Raw genomic sequence first — 27,133 nt, 5'->3', positions numbered from 1 at the left:
ATATATTTAGTATGCATGTAGTATATATGTGGTATATATGTAGTATGCATGTTGCATGCATGTAGTACATATGTAGCATGTATGTTGCATGTAGTATATATGTAGTATATATGTATGTTGCATGCATGTGGTATATATGTAGTATGCATGTAGTATATACAGTATGTGGTATATGTGTAGTATACATGTAGTATATATGTAGTATATATGTAGCATGTATGTTGCATGTAGTATATATGTAGTATATATGTATGTTGCATGCATGTAGTATATATGTAGTATATATGTATGTTGCATGCATGTAGTATATATGTGGTATATATGTAGTATGCATGTTGCATGCATGTGGTATATATGTAGTATGCATGTAGCATGTATGTAGCATGTATGTAGCATGTATGTAGTATGTATGTAGTATGTATGTTGCATGTAGTATATATGTATGTTGCATGCATGTAGTATATGTGTAGTATGTATGTTGCATGTAGTATATATGTTGTAAATATGTATGTTGCATGCATGTTGTATATATGTATGTTGCATGCATGTGGTATATATGTAGTATGCATGTAGTATATATGTGGTATATATGTAGTATGCATGTTGCATGCATGTAGTATATATGTTGTATGCATGTTGCATGTAGTATATATGTAGTATATATGTATGTTGCATGCATGTAGTATACATGTGGTATATATGTAGTATGCATGTTGCATGCATGTGGTATATATGTAGTATGCATGTTGCATGTATGTAGCATGTATGTAGTATGTATGTAGCATGTATGTAGTATGTATGTAGCATGTATGTAGTATGTATGTAGCATGTATGTAGCATGTATGTAGCATGTATGTAGTATGTATGTAGCATGTATGTAGCATGTATGTAGTATGTATGTAGTATGTATGTAGTATGCTTTTTTTTTTTTTTACATTCAACACATTAGCTGGATGATGGGACTACTACTGTCCAATCATTGGCTAATGTGTCAATCACCGTCATGGTAGCAGGCATCGCCCGATGGGACTTGTAGTCCAATCGGACGATGCCTGCACAGACCCCCGCAGCCTGCACAGACCCCCGGACAGTCGGTACAGACCACCGGCAGGCCGGCACAGCCCCCCGGCAGGCCGGTACAGACCCCCGGCAGTCCGCACAGACCCCTGGGCAGTCGGCACAGACCCCCGGGCAGTCGGTACAGACCCCCGGGCAGTCGGCAGAGACCCCCCCGGAAGGCCCGAACTGATGGCGCATCATGATGCGCACAGACCACGCATCATGATGATGTCATTTCGGCAGCCAATCAGAGCCACAACAGTGGCTCATTGCATTATGGGAACTTCCGATTCCGATATCCGATATTGAAAAAATATCAGTACTCGCTATCGGAATTCCGATACAGCGAATATCGGCCGATACCCGATATTTGCAGTATCGGAATGCTCAACACTAGTGATGTATGATTGGTTGCTTCTTAATAGCGCAGTCAGGATCCTAGTCCTTTGACCATCGGATGCATTTAGAATAAAAGGAGAGAAAATAGGATCCATAGGCTGGATGCAAATAAAATTTGCATTTTATTTTATTCCATTAAAAGGAAAAAAGTGTTGTCCAGACAGATTAAAAAGAGTCCAACATTCAAGAATGTTGGACTCTTTTTAATCAGACTGGACAACACTTTTTTTCCATCAAAAAGTTAATTTATTTCAGTTCTTCAATACAAAAAGTGAAACTCATATATTATATAGAGTCATTACAAACAGAGTGATCTATTTCAAGCGTTATTTTCTGCTAATGCTGATGACTATGGCTTACAGCCAATGAAAACCCAAAAGTCAATATCTCAGTAAATTAGAATAATTAACAAAAAACACCTGCAAAGGTTTCCTACGCATTTAAAGAGGTCCCTTAGTCTGTTGCAGCGCAGGCTCCACAGTCATGGGGAAAACCGCTAACTTGACAGATGTCCAGGAGGCAGTCATTGACCCTCTCCACAAGAAGGGTAAGCCACTTAAGGTCATTGATAAAGATGCTGGCTGTTCACAGAGTACTGTATCTAAGCATATTAATGGAAAGTTGCGCGGAAGGATAAAGTGTGGTAGAAAAAGGTGCATAAGCAACTGGGATAAACGCAACCTTGAAAGGATTGTTAAGAAAAGGTCATTCAATAATTTGAGGGAGATTCACAAGGAGTGGACTGCTGCTGGAGTCATTGCTTCAAGAGCCACCACACACAGACATGTCCAGGACATGGGCTGCAAGTGTCGCATTCCTTGTGTCAAGCTACTCATAACCAATAGACAACGCCAGAAGCGTCTTACCTGGGCCAAGGAGAAAAAAAACTGGACTGTTGCTCAGTGGTCCAAGGTGTTTTCAGATGAAAATAAATTCTGCATTTCATTTGGAAATCAAGGTCCCAGAGTCTGGAGGAAGAGAGGAGAGGCCACAATCAAAGCTGCTTCAGGTCTAGTGTGAAGTTTCCACAATCAATGATGGTTTGAGGAGCCATGCCATCTCCTGGTGTAGGTTCACTGTGTTTTACCAAGTCCAAAGTCAGCACAGCCATCTACCAGGAAATTTTAGAGCACCTTATGCTTCCCTCTGCAGACAAGCTTTGCCGACAAGATTTTTGGAGATAGAAATTTAATTCTCCAGCGGGACTTGGCACCTGTCCACACTGCCAAAAGTACCAATACCTGGTTTAAACCAACAGTTTCACTGTGCTTGATTGGTCAGCAAACTCGCCTGACCTTAACCCCATAGAGAATCTACGTGGTATTGTCAAGAGAAAGATGAGAGACACCAGACCCAACAATGCAGATGAGCTGAAGGCTGCTATCAAAGCATCCTGGGCATCCATAACACCTCAGCAGTGTCACAGGCTGATCGCCTCCATGCCACGCTGCATTGATGCAGTAATTGATGCAAAAGGAGCCACGATCAAGTATTGAGTGCATTTACTGAACATACATTTCAGTAGACCAACATTTCGGATTTTAAAATCATTTTTCAAGCTGGTGTTATAAAGTATTCTAATTTACTGAGATAATGACTTTTGGGCTTTCATTGGCTGTAAGCCATAAATATTCAACAATAACAGAAACAAACACTTGAAATACATCACTCTGTTCGTAATGACTCTATATAATATATGAGTTTCACTTTTTGTATTGAAGAGCTGAAATAAATTAACTATTTGATGATATTCTAATTTTGTGAGAAGCACCTGTATATCCACCATCCTGGTATATGTCTCCCATTCTGCCGCTTTTCTTTAATGTTCAGAAGAAAAGAAATCATTATACTCACCAGAGGCATACATAAAAGTAATGGGGCCCCATAGCAGAAGAATAATGCACTCCCTATAGTCCTCCATATAGTAAAATGCACAGTCCATAGTCCTCCCTATAGTATAATACCCTTCATAATCCTTCATATAGTATAATGCACCCCATAGTTCTTCATATAATATAACACCCATAATCCTCCATATAATATAATGCACAGCCCACAGCATCCATATAGTGTAATGCACAGTCCGTAGTTCACCATATAGTATAATGTACCCCACACAGTACACCACATATAATGCACCCCCATGTTTCTCCATATACATGTAAAGCCTCATGTAATAAATGGAGCTATAATAATACATAATAATATAGTATAACACCCCCCATATATAAAGCATAGCCCTTAGTCCTCAATATCAGTATAATACACAGCCTATAGTCCTCCATATAATATAATGCACTCTCCATAGTCTTCCATATAGTAAAATGCACCTCCATATTAGTATAATACACAGCCAATATCCTTCATGCAATATAATGCACATCCTATAGTCATCCATGTAGTATAATACACAGCCCATAGTTATCCATGTAATAATGCACAGCACATAGACATCCATGTGGTGGTATGGCCACCATTTACTCATTAATTTAAAAAATAAATAAATGCTCAACTTACATTGCTCCCCCACGGCATGATGTCCTCTTCTGAAGCTGGCAGCTGACTTCACAGTAAAAGTGATGGGAGCACATGATGTCAAAGCCTTGCGCTCCCATTCATGTGCATGCCATCATTAGCTGCTGCTCTCAGATTGGCCAGCAGCGTGTATATCCATGCATGGACCCAATATATATGTATATGCACCGCAATATACACTGCTCCAAAAAATAAAGGGAACACTCAAATAACACATCCTAGATCTGAATGAATGAAATATTCTCATTGAATACTTTGTTCTGTACAAACTTGAATGTGCTGACAGCAAAATCACACAAAAATCATCAATGGAAATCAAATTTATTAACCAATGGAGGCCTGGATTTGTAGTCACACACAAAATTAAAGTGGAATGTAATGTCCTTAAAACAAGTCAAAATGATGCTCAGTATTGTGTGTGGCCTCCACGTGCCTGTATGACCTCCCTACAATGCCTAGGCATGCTCCTGATGAGGCGGCGGATGGTCTCCTGAGGGATCTTCTCCCAGACCTGGACTAAAGCATCCGCCAAATCCTGGACAGTCTGTGGTGCAACGTGATGTTGGTGGATGGAGCAAGACATAATGTCCCAGATGTGCTCAATCGGATTCAGGTCTGGGGAACGGACGGGCCAGTTCATAGCTTCAATACCTTCATCTTGCAGGAACTGCTGACACACTCCAGCCTCATGAGGTCTGGCATTGTCCTGCATTAGGAGGAACCCAGGGCCAACCGCACCAGCATATGGTCTCACAAGGGGTCTGATGATCTCATCTCGGTACCTAATGGCAGTCAGGCTACCTCTGGCGAGGCCATGGATGGCTGTGTGGCCCTCCAAAGAAATGCGACCCCACACCATTACTGACCCACTGCCAAATCGGTCATGCTGAAGGATGTTGCAGGCAGCAGATCGCCCACCACGGTGTCTCCAGACTCTGTCACGTCTTTCACATGTGCTCAGTGTAAACCTGCTTTCATCTGTGAAGATCGCATGGCGCCAGTGGTGAATTTGCCATTCCTGGTGTTCTGTGGCAAATGCAAAGAGTCCAGAACGGTGTTGGGCTGTGAGCACAACCCCCATCTGTGGACATCGGGCACTCAGACCATCCTCATGGAGTCAGTTTCTAACCGTTTGTGCAGACATATGCACATTTGTGGCCTGCTGGAGGTCATTTTGCAGGGCTCTAGTAGTGCTCCTCCTGTTCTTCCTTGCACAAAGGTGGAGGTAGCGGTCTTGCTGCTGGGTTGTTGCCCTCCTACAGCCCCCTCCACATCTCCTGGTGTACTGGCATGTCTCCTGGTAGCGCCTCCAGCCTCTGACAGACACAGCAAACCTTGCCACAGCTCGCATTGATGTGCCATCCTGGATGAGTTGCACTACCTGAGCCACTTGTGTGAGTTGTAGAGTCCATCTCATGCTACCATGAGTGTGAAAGCACAACCAACATTCAAAAGTGACCAAAACATCAGCCAGAAAGCATTGGTACTGAGATGTGGTCTGTGGTCCCCATCTGCAAAACCACTCCTTTATTGAGTGTGTCTTGATAATTGACAATAATTTCTATCTGTTTTCTATTCCATTTGCAGAACAGCATGTGAAATTGATTGTCAATCAGTGTTGCTTCCTAAGTGGACACTTTGATTTCACAGAAGTTTGATTTACTTGGAGTTATATTCTGTTGCTTAACCCCTTCACCCCCAAGGGTGGTTTGCACGTTCATGACCGGGCCAATTTTTACAATTCTGACCACTGTCCCTTTATGAGGTCATAACTCTGGAACGCTTCCATGGATCCCGGTGATTCTGACATTGTTTTCTCGTGACATATTGTACTTCATGATAGTGGTAAAATTTCATTCAAATAACTTGCGTTTATTTGTGAAAAAAAGGAAATTTGGCAAAAATTTTGAAAATTTCGCAATTTTCCAACTTTGAATTTTTATGCCCTTAAATCACAGAGATGCGGCACACAAAAAACTTGATAAGTAACATTTCCCACATGTTTACTTTACATCAGCACAATTTTGGAACCAAAATTTTTTTTGTTAGGAAGTTATATGGGTTAAAAATTGACCAACTTATTTCTCATTTTTGCAACACCATTTTATTTTTACGGACCACATCACATTTGAAGCCACTTTGAGGGGTCTATATGATAGAAAATGCCCAAAAGTGACACCATTCTAAAATCTGCACCCCTTGTGCTCAAAACCACATTCAACTCGTTTATTAACCCTTTAGGTGCGTCACAGGAATTTTTTGAATATTTAAAAAAAAAATGAATATCTAACTTTTTTCACAAAAAAATTACTCAGGTTAAATTTTTTTTATTTTACCAAGGGTAACAGGACAAATTGGACTGCTAAAGTTATTGTGCAATTTGTCCTGAGTACGCTGATACCTGATATGTTGGGGGGAACCACTGTTTCGGCTCATGGCAGAGCTCAGAAGGGAAGGAGCGCCGTTTGACTTTTTCAATGCAAAATTGGCTGGAATTCAGATCGGACGCCATGTCACGTTTGGAGAGCCCCTGATGTAACTAAACAGTGGAAACCCCCACAAGTGACCCCATTTTGGAAACTAGACCCCCCAAGGAACTTATCTAGATATGTGGTGAGAACTTGGAACCCACAAGGGCTTCACAGAAGTTTATAACGTACTGCGGTACAATTAAAAAATCATATTTTTTCCACAAAAATGATCTTTTCACCCCCAATTTTTATTTTCCCAAGGGTAACAGGACACTAAAAGTTATTGTGCCATTTGTCCTGAGTACGCTGATACCCCACATGTGGGGGTAAACCACTATTTGGGTGCATGGCAGAGCTCGGAAGGGAAGCAGCGCCATTTGACGTTTTTGGCTGGAATTGAGATCGGACACCATGTCGCGATTGGAAAACCCCTGATGTACCAAAACGGTGGAAACCCCCCACAAATGACACCATTTTGGAAACTAGACCCCCAAGGAATTTATCTAGATGTGTGGTGAGCACTTTGACCCCTCCAGTGCTTCACAGAAGTTTATAACACCCGGGCGCGAAAATAAAAAATTCGTATTTTTTCCACAAACATGATCTTTTAGTCACCAATTTTTTTATTTTCCCAAGGGTACCAGGAGAAATTGGACCCCAAAAGTTGTTGTCCAATTTGTCCTGAGTACGCTGATACCCCATATGTGGGAGAAAACTACTGTATGGCACATGTCGGGGCTCGGAAGGGAAGTAGTGACGTTTTGGAATGCAGACTTTGATGGAATGGTCTTGCGGTGTCATGTTATCTTTGGAGAGCCCCTAATGTACCTAAACAGTGGAAACCCCCCACAAATGACCCCATTTTGGAAACTAGACCCCCTAAGGAACTTATTTAGATGTGTGGTTAGCACTTTGAACCCCCAAGGGCTTCACAGAAGTTTATAGTGCCCGGGCATGAAGATAAAAAAAATCGTATTTTTTCCACAAACATGATCAATTAGTCCCCAATTTTTTTATTTTCCCAAGGGTGACAGGAGAAATTGGACCCCAAAAGTTGTTGTCCAATTCGTCCTGAGTACGCTGACACCCCATTTGTGGAGAAAACTACTGTATGGGCACACGTCGGGGCTTGGAAGGGAAGTAGTGACGTTTTGGAATGCAGACTTTGATGGAATGGCCTGCGGGTGTCATGTGCGTTTGGAGAGCCCCTGATATACCTAAACTATTGAAACTCCCCACAAGTGACCCCATTTTGGACACTAGACCCCCCACGGAACTTATCTAGATGTGTGGTGAGCACTTTGAACCCCCAAGTGCTTCACAGAAGTTTATAATGCCCAGGCGTGAAAATAAAAAAATCATATTTTTTCCACAAACATGATCAATTAGTCCCCAATTTTTTTTATTTTCCCAAGGGTAACAGGAGAAATTGAACCCCAAAAGTTGTTGTCCAATTTGTCCTGAGTACACTGACACCCCATTTGTGGGAGAAAACTACTGTATGGGCACACGTCGGGGTTCGGAAGGGAAGTAGTGACGTTTTGGAATGCAGACTTTGATGGAATGGTCTGCGGGTGTCATGTTGCCTTTGGAGAGCCCCTAATGTACCTAAACAGTGGAAACCCCCCACAAATGACACCATTTTGGAAACTAGACCCCCTAAGGAACTTATCTAGATGTGTGGTTAGCACTTTGAACCCCCAAGGGCTTCACAGAAGTTTATAATGCCCGGGCATGAAAATAAAAAAATCGTATTTTTTCCACAAACATGATCAATTAGTCCCCAATTTTTTTATTTTCCCAAGGGTAACAGGAGGAATTGGACCCCAAAAGTTGTTGTCCAATTTGTCCTGAGTACGCTGACACCCCATTTGTGGGAGAAAACTACTGTATGGGCACACGTCGGGGCTCGGAATGGAAGTAGTGACGTTTTGGAATGCAGACTTTGATGGAATGGTCTGCGGGTGTCACCTAAACTATGGAAACTCCCCACAAGTGACCCCATTTTGGACACTAGACCCCCCACGGAACTTATCTAGATGTGTGGTGAGTACTTTGAACCCCCAAGTGCTTCACAGAAGTTTATAACGCCCGGGCGTGAAAATAAAAAAAATCATTTTTTTCCACAAAAATGATATTTTTGCCCCCAATTTTTTATTTTCCTAACGGTAACAGGAGAAATTGGACCCCAAAAGTTGTTTTGCAATTTGTCCTGAGTAGGCTGATACCCTACATGTGGGGGTAAAACACTGTTTGGGCGCATGGCAGAGCTTGGAAGGGAAGGAGCACCATTTGACTTTTTCAACTCAGAATTGGCTGGAATTGAGATCAGACGCCATGTTGCATTTGGAGAGCACCTGATGTGCCCAAACAGTGGAAACCCCCAATTCTAACTCTAACCCTAACGCCAACACACCCCTAACCCTAATCTCAGCCCTAACCCTAACCCTAGCCCTAGCCCTAACCCTAGCCCTAACCCTAACCCTAACCCTAGCCCTAACCCTGACCCTAGCCCTAGCCCTAACCCTGGCCCTAACCCTAGCCCTAGCCCTAACCCTAATGGGAAAATGGAAATAAATACATTTTCTTTTAATTTTATTATTTTTCCCTTACTAAGGGGGTGATAACGGGGGGTTTTATTTACTATTTATGGCGGTATTTATTTTTGGCGGCTGTCGCACGCTAAAAGACGCTTTTTATTGTAAAAATAGTTTTTGCACCACCACATATTGAGAGCTATAATTTTTCCGTATTTTGACTCACTGAGTCATATGAGGTGTTATTTTTTGCGGGACGAGTTGATGTTTTTATTGGTACCATTTTCAGGCACATGACGTTTTTTGATCGCTTTTTATTCCGATTTTTGGGACGCAGAATGAACAAAAACCAGTGTTTCATGAATATCTTTTGGGGGGGTGCGTTTACACCGTTCCGCGTGCGGTAAAATTGATAAAGCGGTTTTATTCTTCGGGTCAGTACGGTTACAGCGATACCTCATTTAGGTCGTTTTTTATGTTTTGTCGGTTTTATGCAATGAAAATTATTTTATATTTTATGCAATGAAAACTATTTTATATAAAAAATAATTACTGTCACAGGCAGTTCTGAAGACTTCCTCATGCCTGCGCTTTGCAGGCACTGAGGAAGTCAGCTCCCTACAGGCCCCCGAAGGCCCCTGTCGCCATCTTGGATTCGGGGGCCTGTAGGGAAAGAGACCCCCGCAGCAGCGCTGCACATTGCGCTGCCGTGGGGGGCTCAGGGAAGCACGGAGGGAGCCCCCTCCCTGCCGATGCTTCCCTTTAACCGCCGGTACACCGCGATCATGTTTGATCGTGGTGTGCAAGGGGTTAACGTGTCGGGGGCGGTCCGTGACCGCCCCTGACACATAGTGCCGGGTGTCAGCTGTGATAATCAGCTGACACCCGGCCGCGATCAGCGGCGCTCGCCACGTGGGCGCCGCTGATCGCGGTAGACGTACTATCCCGTCCATGGGCATAGGGGCCCGGGTCCCATGGACGGGATAGTACGTCTGATGTCAGGAAGGGGTTAAGTGTTCCCTTTATTTTTTTGAGCAGTGTACTTCAGCTCAATGTGCCACTGGTGTTGGTAGGCACACTGCTTTTATAGAGGTGGTCAAACTTGCTGATAAATAATTTTTCAAAGGCATTTTAGAAGCATCACCTGACTGCTACTTACGCTCTTAATTCCTATGGAATCAGAATGGATACACTCAAATTTTCCCCCACTGGTTCTGCAATTTAACATATATTTGGTTACATAAATGATGATATTGTGTAATTTGTAATAATAATTTAAAAAAATTATTTCTATGGCATCAACATATTCAGCAACGGTTTACATTTATAATCTGTTGTTCATTTGAGATTGTTGCTACCTACTTTTAAGACCTTCTAAGGAACAGATGCTTTTTTATGTTATGAGACAAAAAGCAAATTCAAAGAGGTGTACTTAGTTTTACTCATGACTGTACATACATACATACTCTACATGCACTTACATACACATGACTAGAGTTGAGCGACTTTTGGTTTTTTAGGGTCGCGTTTCGTTTCGTGAAACCCGACTTTTCCAAAAGTCGGGTCGAGCAAGATCGTCCGATTATAGGGAAAAGTCGGGGTCGTCCCGAAACACGAAACCCAATGTAAGTCAATGGGGAATAAAAGTCGGCAGTGAGAGGAGGACAGGAAACACACCTACAGTGCCCATTTGAATGCCAAAAGCATCAATTCTTAAGCTTGTCAACCTTAATTAACTTCATAATACAAGTTACGCACTGATAAATGGGGGTTATTTGGCTAAAGTTGTGGGGGGGGAGGGCTGGCTGCAGGTTTTCATGTGCCCTGGGCGAAAGAGCGCCCCTTTAACACATACCACAACTCATCATGCTCCGATACGGCAGAGAAATAGCGGTATAGTACAATGAAAAATACCTCACTTTTTACATCTCATGACGAGGCCCATCTATTTCTCCATACAGAATCATTGGTCCCATATAATGTTTGAAACAGTATATGATGAGCTCCACATAATGCTACAGTATATGTTGGTCCCCATGGATGAAGCTCCAATGTCTTATGGGCCCAAATAATGCTCCAAACATAATGGGCCCCATTTCTAATGCTCTAGTGTATAATGGACCCTGTAAATGCTGCTCCAGTGTCTGATGTCCACCTTTGGAATGTTCCAGTGTATGGTGGGCCCCATCTATCATTCTCCAGAGTATAGTGCTCCCCAAAAATTGCTGTCCCAACATTGAAAACAATCAAATAAGTCTCCTCGCTAGGGAATCCCTGTACTAGTCTAGACTCCTCGTCGTCCCCATCTTCCATCTCACTGCACAGTATTTCAACTTTGCAAGTGCTGTGATCCTGGGCAAGCAGGGGGGGCCCACTCGTTGGCGACGGCACTGGCACAGGGCCCCTGATAGTACGGTGGTGTGTCTGATGGCGGGTGGGCCGAACCTGCACTTTCATCTGCAGCTTCCTCTTTGTCCCCGTGTAAGATGGAACTGTATATGGGAAGGGTAACCTGAGTTTCATCAGGGTCAGATTCAGGCCGGGTAGCGTGCGAGGGGAATGTAGTGGTCTGGGTCAATGTACCAGCAGATTCATCGAGCAGTGGCTGGGCATCAGTGCACTTCTGTCGCCCCCAGGAGTACGGTCGCCACAGTGGCATTACCTTCTTCCTAGGGAGTGTGATGTCATGTTTGGGAGCAACGAAGGATCTCTCTAGCAGGTTAACTGATTGGGCGGCGTTATTCCCACGAGTCATGACCCTCCAAACAGCGTTCATGAAGGCAAAGTGTTTGTTTTACGTGGGCAGTATGGTTGCAAAGCTGAACCTTAAAGGAATGTCCAGAAGGGCACCACCAGGAGTGGAGCCTACGGTTAAATTCGACTCCACCTGGGAAACCTCAACCATGCCAGCTACAGAACAGATGCACACATTGCAAGCTTAATTCCGTTAACGAACGAGACTCCGTCATGCCCCGCGGTCTGAGTCCGGCTTACTAGAGGGACACGTGAGGCTCTGGCACATGAGATTGGCCAATAACTGGTGTGTCATGTCCTTACATGTCCGTGGCTGCATGTGCGCTACACTGAAAAGGCCAGCGTTTGTCGCTTACAGGTGCAGATAACCCGCTGAACAACGTTAGTGATGGGGATCACTGATTACAATTATTACCCGCGAACAATGATTTCCCAGTAAGTGCAGGTCAACCGCAGTTCCAGAATTAGGCCTAACCGTCATTCCTGAAAAAATGAAAAACTTACGTGTGCAAACCACAGGTGCTGTAGCTTGCTTAACAGCTCGCCAGCCGTTCTCACGCCCAGCATGGATTACACGTGATTGCACAAAGGTGAGAAAGGGTACCGTATCCCCGGATAACACGTATGGATAGCGTACACATTCAAAATATATGTCTCAGGAGGCAGGCTCAGACGGTGTTAGGCCCAGTATGGATTGCACGTGATTGCACAAAGGTTAGAAAGGGTACCGTATCCCCGGATAACATGTATGGATAGCATACACATTCAAAATATATGTCTATACATCAGGAGGCAGGCTCAGACGGTGTTAGGCCCAGTATGGATTGCACGTGATTGCACAAAGGTTAGAAAGGGTACCGTATCCCCAGATAACATGTATGGATAGCGTACACATTCAAAATATATGTCTCAGGAGGCAAGCTCAGACGGTGTTAGGCCCAGTATGGATTGCACGTGATTGCACAAAGGTTAGAAAGGGTACCGTATCCCCAGATAACATGTATGGATAGCGTACACATTCAAAATATATGTCTATACATCAGGAGGCAGGCTCAGACGGTGTTAGGCCCAGTATGGATTGCACGTGATTGCACAAAGGTTAGAAAGGGTACCGTATCCCCGGATAACATGTATGGATAGCATACACATTCAAAATATATGTCTCAGGAGGCAGGCTCAGACGGTGTTAGGCCCAGTATGGATTGCACGTGATTGCACAAAGGTTAGAAAGGGTACCGTATCCCCAGATAACATGTATGGATAGCGTACACATTCAAAATATATGTCTATACATCAGGAGGCAGGCTCAGACGGTGTCAGGCACAGTATGGATTTGACGGCCCAGATTACACAGCGGAGGAGCAGGGAGAGGTAAAGATTGCAAATGCTGGGGCCCTGCCCAAGCAAGGGGGGCCCACTCGTGGGCGTCGGTACTGGCAATGGGCCCCTCATAGTACAGCGGTGTGTCTGACGGCGGGTGTGCACCACCACCGTCAGAGACACTTGATTGCACTATGAGGGACCCTGTGCCAGTGCCCGCGCCCAAGAGTCGGCCTACCCACCTGTCCAGGGCAACGGCACTCGCACGGTGTCGTGCGCTAGGTGGTGACCCCGGCCATGGGGGGGAGGCAGCACAGTTAGGGAGTTTTAGAAAGTGGCATATGTTGATGTTGGACATTCAGCTGATGCAAAAGGCGAAATAGGTGAAGTCCCAGGAAGAGGTGGACCAAAGCAAGCCATTTTTCTTTCACCCTATGTGTCATTAGGGGAAGGTGGGACAAAATCCTTGGAAACCCATGCATGGTTCATTTTAATGAAGGTTAGATCATCCACATTTTGGGTTGACAGACGGGTCCTTTTTTCTGTCAGGATTGATCCAGCTGCACTGAAGACTCTTTCCGATAGCACACTTGCAGCTGGGCAAGCGAGCTCCTGTAAGGCATATTGGGCCAATTGAGGCCAGGTGTCCAGTTTAGCGGCCCAATAGTCAAAGGGGAATGACCTGTGTGGGAGAACATCGATATGGGAGGAAAAGTAGTTTGTAACCATAGTTGACAACTGCTGTCTCCTGTCACTTTCCATCGATGCAGTATTACCAGTTGTGTGAGCGGTATTTGAAAAATCAGTCCACAACATTGTCATGAAACCCCTGTCTCCAACGCCACTTCTGCTGTGTGCACCACGGACATCTCTGCCAAGCTGCCCCCAGCCCGTACGGCTCATGTGAGAACCATCACCGCTGCTGTGTGCTGGGAATGCCTCAAGCAACCGATTTACCAGAGTTGCTTGTTTATTAGCCAATATTAGGTCAAGGTTCTCCTGTGGCATGATGTTTTGTAATTTGCCTTTATAGCGTGGATCCAGGATGCTGGCCAACCAGTAGTCATCATCGTTCATCATTTTGGCAATGCGGGGGTCCCTTTTTAGGATCTGCAAGGCATAATCTGACATGTGGGCCAATGTTCCCGATGTCAATGATGCACTGCGAGTGCTGGGTGGAGGAGCACTTTCTGGCAAATCCACATCCCTCCAGTCACGCACAAACCCTGTACCAGACCTTGTCACGCCAACATTTTCACTTGCCCCACGAGATGCATCCTCCTCCCCTAAGTAATCATCCCCATCATCATCCTCCTCCTCCTCTTCTTCCTCCACCTCGTCCAGGAGAGGTCCCTGAGCAGACAATGGCTGAATGTCATCAAGGATTCCCTCCTCCTCTTCCTCCTCATCAACATTGGCTGCAGACGCCTGCTCCTTAAGGTGCGTCAAAGTTTGCATGAGCAGACGCATAAGTGGGATGCTCATGCTTAGGATGGCGTCGTCTGCGCTTACCAGCCGTGTGCATTCCTCAAAACACTGAAGGACTTTACAGAGGTCTTTCAGCTTCGACCACTGCACACCTGTCAACTCCATGTCTGCTCTCAAAGTGCCTGGCCGTGTATCCTCCCACAAATGCATTATGGCCTGCCTCTGCTCGCACAGTCGCTCCACCATGTGCAGGGTGGAGTTCCACCTTGTTGCAATGTCGATAATGAGGCGGTGGTTGGGAAGGTGGAGCAATCGCTGCAGCTTCTGCATACGAACGGAGTGTACAGGCGACCGGCGGATGTGCGCCCTTCTGGAGCAGGGCTGTTAACTCCGGATAATTTTTGAGGAAGCACTGCACCACCAGGTTCAAGGTGTGAGCCAAGCAAGGTATGTGGCTGAGTTTTGAAAGGGCTATGGCTGCCACAAAATTACGGCCGTTATCACTAACTACCTTGCCTGCCTCAAGATGTACACTGCCCAGCCATGACTCAGTTTGTCGCTTCAAGTACTCGGCCAGCACCTCGGCGGTGTGTCTGTTGCCCAAACACATCATCTGCAACACAACCTGCTGACGCTTTCCACTAGCTGCTCGATAGGGGGACACATCGTGTGCAACAGTGGCAGCTGCAGATGGAGTGCTCGTACGACTGCGCTCTGTGGACGAGCTTTCGCTTCTGGAGGAGGAGGAGTAGGAGGAGGGTCGAACGCCTACAGCCAACTGTTTCCTATACCGTGGGCTAGGCAGCACTGTCCCACCACCGCTGTCCCCTGTGGACCCTGCATCCACCACATTAACCCAGTGCGCAGTGATGGACATGTAACGGCCCTGGCCATGCCGACTGGACCATGCATCAGTTGTGAGGTGCACCTTTCCGCTCACTGACTGCTTGAGTGCATGGACAATGCGGTCTTTCACATGATGGTGGAGGGCTGGGATGGCTTTGCGAGAGAAGAAGTGGCGACTGGGTAGGTCATAGCATGGTACTGCATAGGCCATGAGTTTGCGGAAAGCAGTGCTTTCCACCAACCGAAAGGGCATCATCTCAAACAAGATTAGTTTGGCAATGTGGGCGTTCAAACCCAGTGTACGCGGATGAGAGACTGAGTACTTTCTTGACCTACTCATAGTGTCTGGGAGGGTGAGCTGGACTTGAGAGCTGCATATGGTGGAAGTAGCGGTGGACAGGGCGGACTGAGAGAGGGTTGATGATGGTGATGGAGTTGGTGTTCTTTCTGATGGCCTAGAATCAGTCTTTCGTTGATATAACAGTGGGATTCCCTGACTGCTGTGGCCTTGCAACGACACCTCAACATTTGCTGCTGTGCTAACCGGTGGGCTTACAGTGGGGGAAACAATGTAGCGTTGCTGACTACCTTCGTTGTGATCAGTTGCACATGTGGCACTTGAGGTTTGGTGTTGTGTCCACGCTTGCAAGTGCATGCTGGTTAAATGTCTAAGCATGCAACTGGTATTCAAATTTTTCAGATTTTTCCCTCGGCTAAAGGTCTTTGTGCACTTCTTACAGTTAACCTTTGCCTGATCATTAGGATTTTGTTCAAAAAAGTGCCACACTGCACTCTTCCTACTTTGGCAGACATTTTGCGGCCTAGCACGCTGTGTTCTTTTGACCCTCTGGACAAGCTGTCCAGCAACTCTTTTGATGTTTGGAACCTGTCTTTGGAGTGCTACGGGCCTGCCAGATAACAGCTGTTGCGATGTCGATGTCTGCTGTGGATGCTCCTCATCTGAGCTATTGGATGCAGCACCCTCTTCCCCCAATGGATGCCAATCTGGATCAACAACTGGGTCATCCATCACCTCCTCTTCTATGTCATGTGCACCTTCCTCTGTGTCACCGTGTATGGTGGTATAGTGTGCGGGAAGGGGCACCTGAGTCTCATCAGGGTCAGAATCTGGCTCTGTACACTGCGAGGACAATGTAGTGCTCTGAGTGAATGTACCAGCAGAATCATCCATCAGCGGCTGTGCATCAGTGCACTCCATGTCAGATTCATCTTGGCCTGGGTAATTCACCATTTGACTTGATAATCCAGGCATGGTATGTGAAAACAGCTCCATGGAGTAATCAGTAGTATGGCCTGCGTCATCCTTCAATCTTGGTTGGGGTGAAGGACACAAGGAAAGGTGTGGTTCATGAACATGAGCCTCCAATGACGACTCAGTGCTTTTACTTTTTACAACTGAAGAAGAGGAGGCGATAGAGCTGGAGGCTGAGTCAGCAATGTAAGACAAAACTTTTTCCTGATGCTCTGGCTTTAAAAGCGGTTTTCCAACTCCTAGAAAACTAAGCGTTCGAGGCCTTATGTATCCAGACGATGACGCAGGCTCAACACCTCCTGCATTCGGTCCTATTTTGCTCTTGCCACTACCATCAGATCCACCACCAACACCATCATTACCAGCTGCCAACCCCCGCCCAATTCCACGGCCTCTTCCACCAGCCTTCCTCATTTTTGGTAGAAATGTAGACAAAATCCAACAAACTATATAGTAATGTAAAACAAGGTACAAGGTGTCTATAGGACAGGGGAGATTTTGAATTTCTGCAGACACTTGTGGACACTGGACACTTTTGGATTGTGTGAGGCCCACTGATATCTGAGCGCTATGTGACAGGCTCGATGGCACAGCTGTGACCAAAGTGACTAGAGGATAAGGGAGATTTTGAATCTCTGCACACACTTTTGGACACTGGACACTTTTGGATTGTGTGAGGCCCACTGATATCTGAGCGCTATGTCACAGGCTCGATGGCACAGCTGTGACCAAAGTGACTAGAGGATAAGGGAGATTTTGAATCTCTGCACACACTTTTGGACACTGGACACTTTTGGATTGTGTGAGGCCCACTGATATCTGAGCGCTATGTGACAGGCTCGATGGCACAGCTGTGACCAAAGTGACTAGAGGATAAGGGAGATTTTGAATCTCTGCACACACTTTTTGACACTGGACACTTTTGGATTGTGTGAGGCCCACTGATATCTGAGCGCTATGTCACAGGCTCGATGGCACAGCTGTGACCAAAGTGACTAGAGGATAAGGGAGATTTTGAATCTCTGCACACACTTTTGGACACTGGACCCTTTTGGATTGTGTGAGGCCCAATGAATATCTGAGCGCTATGTGACAGGCTCGATGGCACAGCTGTGACCAAAGTGACTAGAGGATAAGGGAGATTTTGAATCTCTGCACACACTTTTGGACACTGGACACTTTTGGATTGTGTGAGGCCCAATGAATATCTGAGCGCTATGTGACAGGCTCGATGGCACAGCTGTGACCAAAGTGACTAGAGGTTAAGGGAGATTTTGAATCTCTGCACACACTTTTGAACACTGGACACTTTTGGATTGTGTGAGGCCCAATGAATATCTGAGCGCTATGTGACAGGCTCGATGGCACAGCTGTGACCAAAGTGACTAGAGGATAAGGGAGATTTTGAATCTCTGCACACACTTTTGGACACTGGACACTTTTGGATTGTGTGAGGCCCACTGATATCTGAGCGCTATGTCACAGGCTCGATGGCACAGCTGTGACCAAAGTGACTAGAGGATAAGGGAGATTTTGAATCTCTGCACACACTTTTGGACACTGGACACTTTTGGATTGTGTGAGGCCCACTGATATCTGAGCGCTATGTCACAGGCTCGATGGCACAGCTGTGACCAAAGTGACTAGAGGATAAGGGAGATTTTGAATCTCTGCACACACTTTTGGACACTGGACACTTTTGGATTGTGTGAGGCCCAATGAATATCTGAGCGCTATGTCACAGGCTCGATGGCACAGCTGTGACAAAAGTGACTAGAGGATAAGGGAGATTGGATTCCTTTTAAAAAAGCAGTTTGCGGAGCAGTGGGTAAACAGCAATGCAGGAATGTCAGGAAGCCTTAGAAGGCAGCCCAACAACCAACACCACTGATACACCACTATATAGCCTCCCCTTGCACTGCACACACAGTGACTGGTGTGTTGTGCAGGCCAAATCGCTAGCAGCAGAAGCAGTTTTTTTGTCTTCTTCCCTGCCTAACGCTCTCCCTACAGAATCAGCAACCTCTCCCTATACTGAGATCGGCAGAAGTAAGATGGCGGTCGGCGTGCACGCCCTTTTATACCCCCTGTGACGCCCACCAAAGCAAGCCAATCACTTGCATGCCCTTCTGAAAGATGGTGGTGACCCCTGCCTATGTCATCACGTTGCCCACAGTGTCCGTGGATCCTGATTGGCTGAAAAAGAGCGCAAAACAAACTTTTGAAACGCGACTTTGGCGCGTAAGTCGCCGACCTCGTGGCCAACCTCATCCTAGGGTCGGGTTTCGTTTCATGAAACCCGACTTTGCTAAAAGTCGGCGACTTTTGAAATTGTTCGACCCGTTTCGCTCAACTCTACACATGACTTTTTTTATGGACATTTTCATAGTTTTTTTCAACAAACCTGATGCACATCTTTATTTCCACCCCAGTGTATCTATTTCCCATGCAACAATTTACTTCTCAAGATGGAGAGATTGAGGGGATTTCTTGCTTTGAGAAATTAAAGCTATTAAAGATTTGCCAATTCACTTGAATGGAGCTAAGCTATCATCTACAGTACAAGACGCTGTTCAAGGGAGGTGCTGTATCTGAGTAAAAAAGATCTGACCCTTTTTCAACAACCCATTTAACTATTAATAACATGGTGACATGTTGAGTATTTGGTGAGTGTTTTACCTCAGTATTTGTAAGCAAAAATCAGGAGCGGGACAATCAGAGGAAAAGTATAACAAAAACACATCACCACTTCTGTATTTCTCCCCCACTCCTGGTTTTGACTTACAAATTGTTCTGCCCATTCATGTGCAGCAAGATATTTCTTAAAATGCTGTTCCAGCTATGGCCATTAGATGTCATAGTTGTCCTCTTTTTCCTATTCTTAGAGCTAGGGGCTCCTTTCCCTTTAATTGTTATTCTATTTAGAACCGCCCCTTCATCCTCCCGGGCTGAACCATGTAGCCATTTTCCCACAGATCCCTGAGCTTCTCACACGTGTCTAGCTCCCTGCAGAATCATTGCCTCTACCAAGCGGATTACGGTGAAGGTTTAATGCAGTTATGTGATATGTGCTATTTATCTGTGTTAGCTGGTCATGATGTGGCCCCATGATATTGCAATGTATTTTCAGCTCCTTGTAATGCTCTTACACTGCATGTTAGACAGATATACCCTCCTCAGTTGGTACAATGCTAGCAGCCTACGTTTGTTTGGATCTCTTTTCACTGCATTGTATGTTGTATTGCTCAGCTTCTGTGGTGATGCCTGCTGTTGATGTGGCAGGACTCTGTAATAATGCCTGCTACCATTATGATAGTACCCATAGCCGTATGCCGGAATCCACACAGCGTCATATGTGGAAGAAGGCAGAACAGTAAAAACGGAATTCTCTGGTCGCATGCGGTGGTTACACAGGCTGTAAGGGACCGCTATCACCCAGACTGCATCGCATACGGGTATCATAGCAGTCGCCATACAGCCACAGGGAATAAGAGTCCAGGGCCCAGGAAGAACAGACTAGCTGCCTTCAGTGATCAGACTGTACGGGACCGCTAACACCCACACTGCTCCGCATATGGGTTCCACAGCAGCCTCCATACAGCCGCAGAACGTTACTGCAGCCTGCCAAGAAGTGCTACATCATTCCCGCCATGCGGAAGCCACCGCACATAGACTGTTTCCCGCCAATATACAGTACTCAGCAGTACGCAGCTAAACGCACAATGTCTCGAAACAGCACATCCTCACTCTAAACAAGGTCACGAGCAAGCTCTAGCAAGTCAACAAGTCAACAATAGCAGAGCTCGCTGCTGTCGCTCGTGCCGAAGCGGCCAAAGCGAGATCCTTCTTCGCCGAATGAGAGATGCATCTAAAGCTGAGACAAGCAGAGCATGAAGCAATGAAAGGACGTCTGCAGGCAGAGAGAGAGACGGAAGCCGCACATTTGCTGGCAGTGAGAGAGACGGAAGCCGCACATTTGCAGGCAGAGAGAGAGGCGGAAACTTCATGCCTGCATGCCAAAACCACACGTTTGCAGGCAGAGCAAGATGCGGAGAGTGCGCGCCTGCGAGCGTCTCTAGAAAGACTTGCGGCAGACAGAGACAGCAGCTGCAATAGCTAAAGCAGAGTGTTTGGAAGCTATGAAGGATCCTGATTATGAGAGACGCAGTAACATCCTCAGACCAGATCTAGAGCAGCAAGATCCTGCGCAGCACGTCTCAGAGTACATCCGTCAAAATTCCGGTGTGGATGATAGCCCTGATGCATCATATCGATCAGCCTATGCTGATTACCAGAGACCCTACTCCGAACTGCTCTACAATAGATGAGGAGATGTCCAGCACAGAGATGTCGAACCACAGCTACCTGTTGTGAGCTCATTTTCTCGTTCACCTTTGATGTCCGATGAACTCCCTCTGCTTGTGAAAGGAGGTGGTGAAACTGATTTGGATGGGAGAAACCTGTCACCTGAACAGGTGGATTGCGATTGGACAACCGGAATCTCTGACTGGATATAAGGCAGCCGACGCCCAATAGGGTTGCTGGTGATTTCTCTGCTCTGAGCTCTGGTCTCCAGTTCAGTTCCTGTCTTCTAAAGCTAAGTTTTGCTCTGTTATTGTTCCATGAGATTTTGTCTGATTTGCTTAGTTTTGTGTTTGCCAGCCCCGGCTGGGGCTCTGCTGAATTTCCATTTTTGTCCCTGATCGGTTAAATCTCTTTTGCTCTGTCTTCAGAATATATCGGAGTGCTGATATAGGGATTTTGAAGTCTAGTGACTTCAGGGCCGTTTTCCTATCAGACGTGTCGGGACATTTTTGGTAGGGTTTTTGCGGATTGCAGCCAGCATCTTTTCTGTCCTTTCCTATCTAGTTAGTTGGGCCCCATCATTTGCTCTGCCTGTCTTTCTGTCTGTGTTTGTGTTTTCATCTGTTTTCACCGACAATACATGTTGGGCGCTGTCTAATGCTTTGGGGTCTGCTCTGGGGCAGTTTAGATTTCCCCTTTCTTTCTTTAGGCTTATTTAGTTCTCCGGCTGTGAAGAGGCATCTAGGACCACCGTAGGAACGCTCCACGGCTACTGTTAGTTGTTGTGAATAGGATCAGGGGTCTGCAATCCGCTAACTACCAACCTCTCCGGTTTTCTGGACTTAGCTTGCATTTTTGTTTTTTCCTCCTGCGGTGACTCATTCATAAAAGCTACCGTTTCACTGAGCAAAAGGTACAGCTCCCATCCCGCCTTAAAGAGACACCTTCTTCACCGAGAAGGTACTTCAGAGACTATCTGAAGTCAGAAGCGTCTTACAGGTATGGTGATACACAACCGCTGTGTCTTGTCTGTTCCCTACGCTTTCGGCACTACTACATCCCCGTGCCAGCTACATCTACACTGCCCTGGGACTATAGCTCCACCTGTGGGGAGCTTTACCATCTAAGCTGCACATACCATCAGTCCCAGCGGATCTGTATGCAGCGTTGGCCTACACCATATCTGCCAAACACCATGGGTGGCGTCACAAACTATCCTACCATTAACTACATCTCCCCATTGCTTGGGCGCCCAGGGCCACGGACTGGGTCACCGCTGCTGTGACACATCCCCCTGACATCGGCCCGGTACCGAGTACCCCACAGCCCTGGGACGGCGACCCATGTACATTAATGAGAAAAAGGAATGAACTTTTTTGAATTTACCAAATGGCTGCAATGAAACAAAGAGTGATAAATTTAAAGGGGTCTGAATACTTTCCGGACCCACTGTATATGCATTCAACTATTCATACAAGTGAAGACAAGCATAGTAAGGTTTTTCTGCTATGCTTTTGGGTAATCAATTTTATTATAGTTTCTGTAAACAATATAGATGCAAAACCAGACAATCTAGAATTATGGTCACACCCTTATTTTGCTGCCTCTATTACTGCTTTAAACTAGAAGACTTTTGCTCGAAAGGGAGGTGCCCTGGAATAATGTGGTGCACAATGCCGCTACAGAAGCACATGAAGCTACTATGTCTCCTTTCGTACAGAGCCGAGCAGCCTCCATGTGCAAGATCTATTAAAATCTTGTGAGTTCGGTCACATTATCTTCTACAGCAAATTTTGTAGGAGAGAAATGCCTGCTGTGCATACAGATTACATTACTACAGTACCGCATATTCTAAAATTTATCATTTTTTTATTATACAAGTAAATAAATATATCAACTTGAAAAACCCATAAGATGGACATTAATATTCCACGTATGAAATAGGTCAAGAGTTACAAAACCTTATCTACCTGTCCCCTGAGGTAGGCTGAGCCATTTGTGCCTGACAGCTGCTTATCTGTTACCATGTTAGCACAGGTAGATAGCACTTGGTCAATAGCTATCTTATGTCTGCTGCCAACTTTATGTCTATGTGGTGTTTTTATATCCTTTTACTCAACATATGCATTAGGGCTTGTTCACATGCTGCAGCATTTTTCCACATGATTTTGTTGTGGAAAACACACAGCAGTCTACAGTGCTTGCAAAGTGAATGACAGTCCTGAAATTGAACCATGAAAGCATTTTTTTACATCTGTAGCCTACAAATTATTTCAGTGTTTTTGCAGCATTTTTTACCCATTGAAAGGAATCCTGGAAAAAAAACACAAGTTAAAAATGCATTAAAAACACTATAGAAAAAGCATAAAAAAATGTTTATTTTGTGCAGCATTTTTCCTGCCAACACTGGATTTTGCTGCCGAAAAATCTTCAGCAAAGACTCTGTGTATTCACATAATATTAGAAGTCCCACTCGACACAAAATGCACTAGACCAAATATACAAATGCTTCTCACTAAATTAGAATGTAATCAAACAGTTAATCTATTTCAGCTCATCAATATAAAAAGTTTAACTCATATATTACATAGAGCCATTACAAACAGAGTGATCTATGTCAAGTGTTTATTTCTGTTAATGTTGATGATTATGGCTTACAGTAAGGCCTCTTTCACTCATCAGGTTTTCGCCGTCAGGCGCGATCCGGCGCTTTTGACAGAAACCGGATCCGGCGAAATGCAATGCCGGATCCGGTTTCCCCCCCATTGACTTGCATTTGCGCCGGATCGCGCCGGATGGCCATGCGTTTCATCCGGTTTTCGCCGGATCCGGCAATGTGTCGCGATCCGGCGTCTGGAAAAAACGGCTACTGTAACGTTTTTTGTCTCCGGCGAAAAAGCCGGACACGCCGGATCTGGCGCATCCGGCTTTTTCACACAATGAAAGCCTATGAGCGCCGCAATGCGCCGGATCCGGCAAAAGCCGGATCCGGTTTTTTGGTCTGAGCATGCTCAGTAGCTCTGCCCACAAGACATATATAAAAGGAAGACAGTGTGACCCACAGCCACACCCAACATGCCACCCAAGAAAGCAACCAAGCGAAGCAGGAGAAGGCAGGAGACCACTGCAGCACCATCAGCACCACAACCACCCCAAATGGAGCAGCAAATGCAACATGCTGAGGAGGGGAGGCCAGCAGCAGATGAGAGACGGTAATTATCAAATCCCCCATTCCTCCAAACTAGGGCTATTGAATATCAAGATATTCATTGGCCCTTTGTTTCTCTTTATTCAACAGCCGCCCAATAGATGCAGCAGCAGCAGCAGCAGCAATGGCAGCAGCTGGAACACCACCCACAGGCATGGAGTGTGGCCACCAGGAAGACAGCACATCATCTTCTGGGAGCCCTCCCTCGCATCGTCAGCGTTTGACGGTAAGTTTTTATTTCCAAAATCCATCATCTCTGTAATATATGTCTATTCATTGCCTTTTATTTCAAAACAGGATTCACAAGATGAAGAGGAGCTCCCAGAAGAAGAAGGAAGGGGTGGACAGACACCTGGAGTGGGCTCACAATTGGTAAGTTTTTTGCATCAAACGCAGAAACACAACATCACACTACACACAACACATAGAAAACAATGTTCTGCAGACCACACACAGCAAACAAATGCCTACATCCAAAGACATAACATTTTTTGTTTTCTTCTCTAGTCTTCCCAATCTGGTGCTCGGCCAAGAGGTCCTCGCAGTGCCTCCCAGGGTCGTCGGCGACAGCAACGCGGCGGTCACCAGCGTGTAAGTATAAATATTTTTGCTTTGTTTTTTTGCACTTTTTATTTCATTTCTTATGTGGAGGCGTTATTTTTGTCTTTTTCTTTAACAGCCTTCACAGCGTGCTCCCGACTCTGACGGTGAGGATGGAGGACTCGATGTGGACCACCTCATCGATCTCGTCCGAGAAAGGGAGCCGCTCTGGAATATGGCTGACCGCCGCCACGCTGACCTTATCGTTACCCGACGACTCTGGGAGGAAATCTGTTCGCTCCTTGTGGGCCGCTGGGAGGACCTCGATGTTCGGGCCCAGATTACAGAGCGTAAGTATATACAGTACCGGTTGCTTGATGTAAACCAGTGTTTCCCGAACTCCAGTCCTCGTGGTCCCCACGGATCATGTGTTCAGGATTTCTATTTACTATGGAAATCCTGAAAACATGACCCCTGGGGACCATGAGGACTGGAGTTTGGGAAACACTGATGTTGTATACTAACCACTCCTTTCTCGTTTCAGGGAACAGAATTGTGAATCTGTGGCGGTCTGTGAGGGATCGTTTCAAGAAGGAGTTCAATAAAGAGATGCGGGCCCCGAGTGGATCTGGAGGACGCAGGAGCAAGTACAAGTACGCAGAAGCCCTGTCGTTCCTCCGGGAAACAATGGTCACCAGAAGGTAAATATTACACACCACATGTGAAAACAAATGTTTGATGTAAAATTTTTTTTCAGCCAGGGCCATACCATGTCAGTATTTTAATTGTTTTTTTTTCTCTTTATTCCACAGCACGGTGAGCAGCACTCGGGAGCCTGCACGATTGGACCCTTCTGAGGCGATCCCTGAGGAGACCGGCACCGAGGGACACTTCGACCGCCCCGGTACATCTGCACCTTCCCAGCCTTCCCACACATTCGACCCATCTGTCCCATCCACCAGCACAGGAGCATCGTGGCCGCCTACATTACATGAAGCTGCTGGTGAGGAGATCGCTTTCCATTTACCCCACCCTTCTGCCCCTGCCACCTCTAGTACACCTGCGGGTACTGGGTTGCAGCGGCAGAGGGGTCAGGAAAAGACTTATGCGCCAGAGTTCTTGCATCTGAATGCATCTTTCCAGAACTGTCTAAAAGTCTTGTCAGAGCAAATCTCCGCAGGCTATCAGCAGATCAACTCCAGCATTCTGGAGGTGAAGACACTTCTGCAAACCATGCATTTAGAAGCAAGATCTTCGCCAAACCACACCTTTTTCAGGTCTGTTGTGGAGCTCATGGAAACGCTCTCTCCTGCCCAGCAGATGCATGTAATGCATTCATGCCACGCTGCTCTCCAGCAAGTTACCTCCCAACCTCCTCCTCCCACCACAGTAGTTCCTCCACCTGCACCCCCTCCAGCCACTTTCCATCCTCCCCCTCCTATTACATCTACACCCCCTCCAGCCACTTTCCATCCTCCCCCTCCTATTACATCTACACCCCCTCCAGCCACTTTCCATCCTCCCCCTCCTATTACATACCATCCACCTCCCCAGCACCATCCACCTCCCCAGCACCATCCACCTCCCCAGCACCAGCAACCTCCCCAGCACCAGCAACCTCCCCAGTACCAGCAACCTCCCCAGTACCAGCAACCTCCCCAGTACCAGCAACCTCCCCAGTACCTGCAAACTCCCCAGTACCAGCAACCTCCCCAGTACCAGACATCTCCCCACTTCCAGCAACCTGCCCCGTACCAGACATCTCCCCACTTCCAGCAACCTGCCCCGTACCAGACATCTCCCCACTTCCAGCAACCTGCCCCGTACCAGACATCTCCCCACTTCCAGCAACCTGCCCCGTACCAAACTCCTTCCCCATACAACTTGCCATCAACATCATCTGCTCCTACAGTCCCTGCCCAACCCTCCACTCCACCACCCACCACCTCTTCTGCTTCCCACATGTCCACCCATTCTGTAGTTTTTTCCACACCTTCACCTCTAACTGTTCCTTCCCCACCACGATCCCAGTCCTCTCTCCACACTCCCAGTGTCCAAGTGTCCCGCAGCCCCTACAGCAGTATTTCCACCACACACTACACAGATTTATAATGTGTGTATTTAAATAAAAATGACCAGTTTTATGGTTTCAGTTTTATAGTTTCAAAGTTTTATTAAACAAGTTTATTAAAATTTTAAAAAAGTTTACTAAAAAAACATTTTTCAATAAAAGTTAAATTATTTTACACTGGTTGTCTGTCATTTCTTTCTGCGGCGAAAAAGGTTAAATACAGGGTATTTAAAAGGTGAAATGGTATTCAAAACTAGGTATATAACTGTGGGTAAATTTTAGCTTTTTGCCACAGTTGTGTTCCTGGTTGTGTTTGAAGCAAAGTATTTCACCTAAAAAGTTGTGTTTATTGTTGGTGATTTCCTAACAATGTACACAACTTTTGTT

This window comes from Dendrobates tinctorius, unplaced genomic scaffold (assembly GCF_039654945.1).
Source record: "Dendrobates tinctorius isolate UK_male_01 unplaced genomic scaffold, ASM3965494v1 ptg000246l, whole genome shotgun sequence".
Lineage (NCBI taxonomy): Eukaryota > Metazoa > Chordata > Amphibia > Anura > Dendrobatidae > Dendrobates > Dendrobates tinctorius.
The sequence above is the reverse complement of the archived record's forward strand: the minus strand, read 5'-3'. Positions refer to the sequence as shown.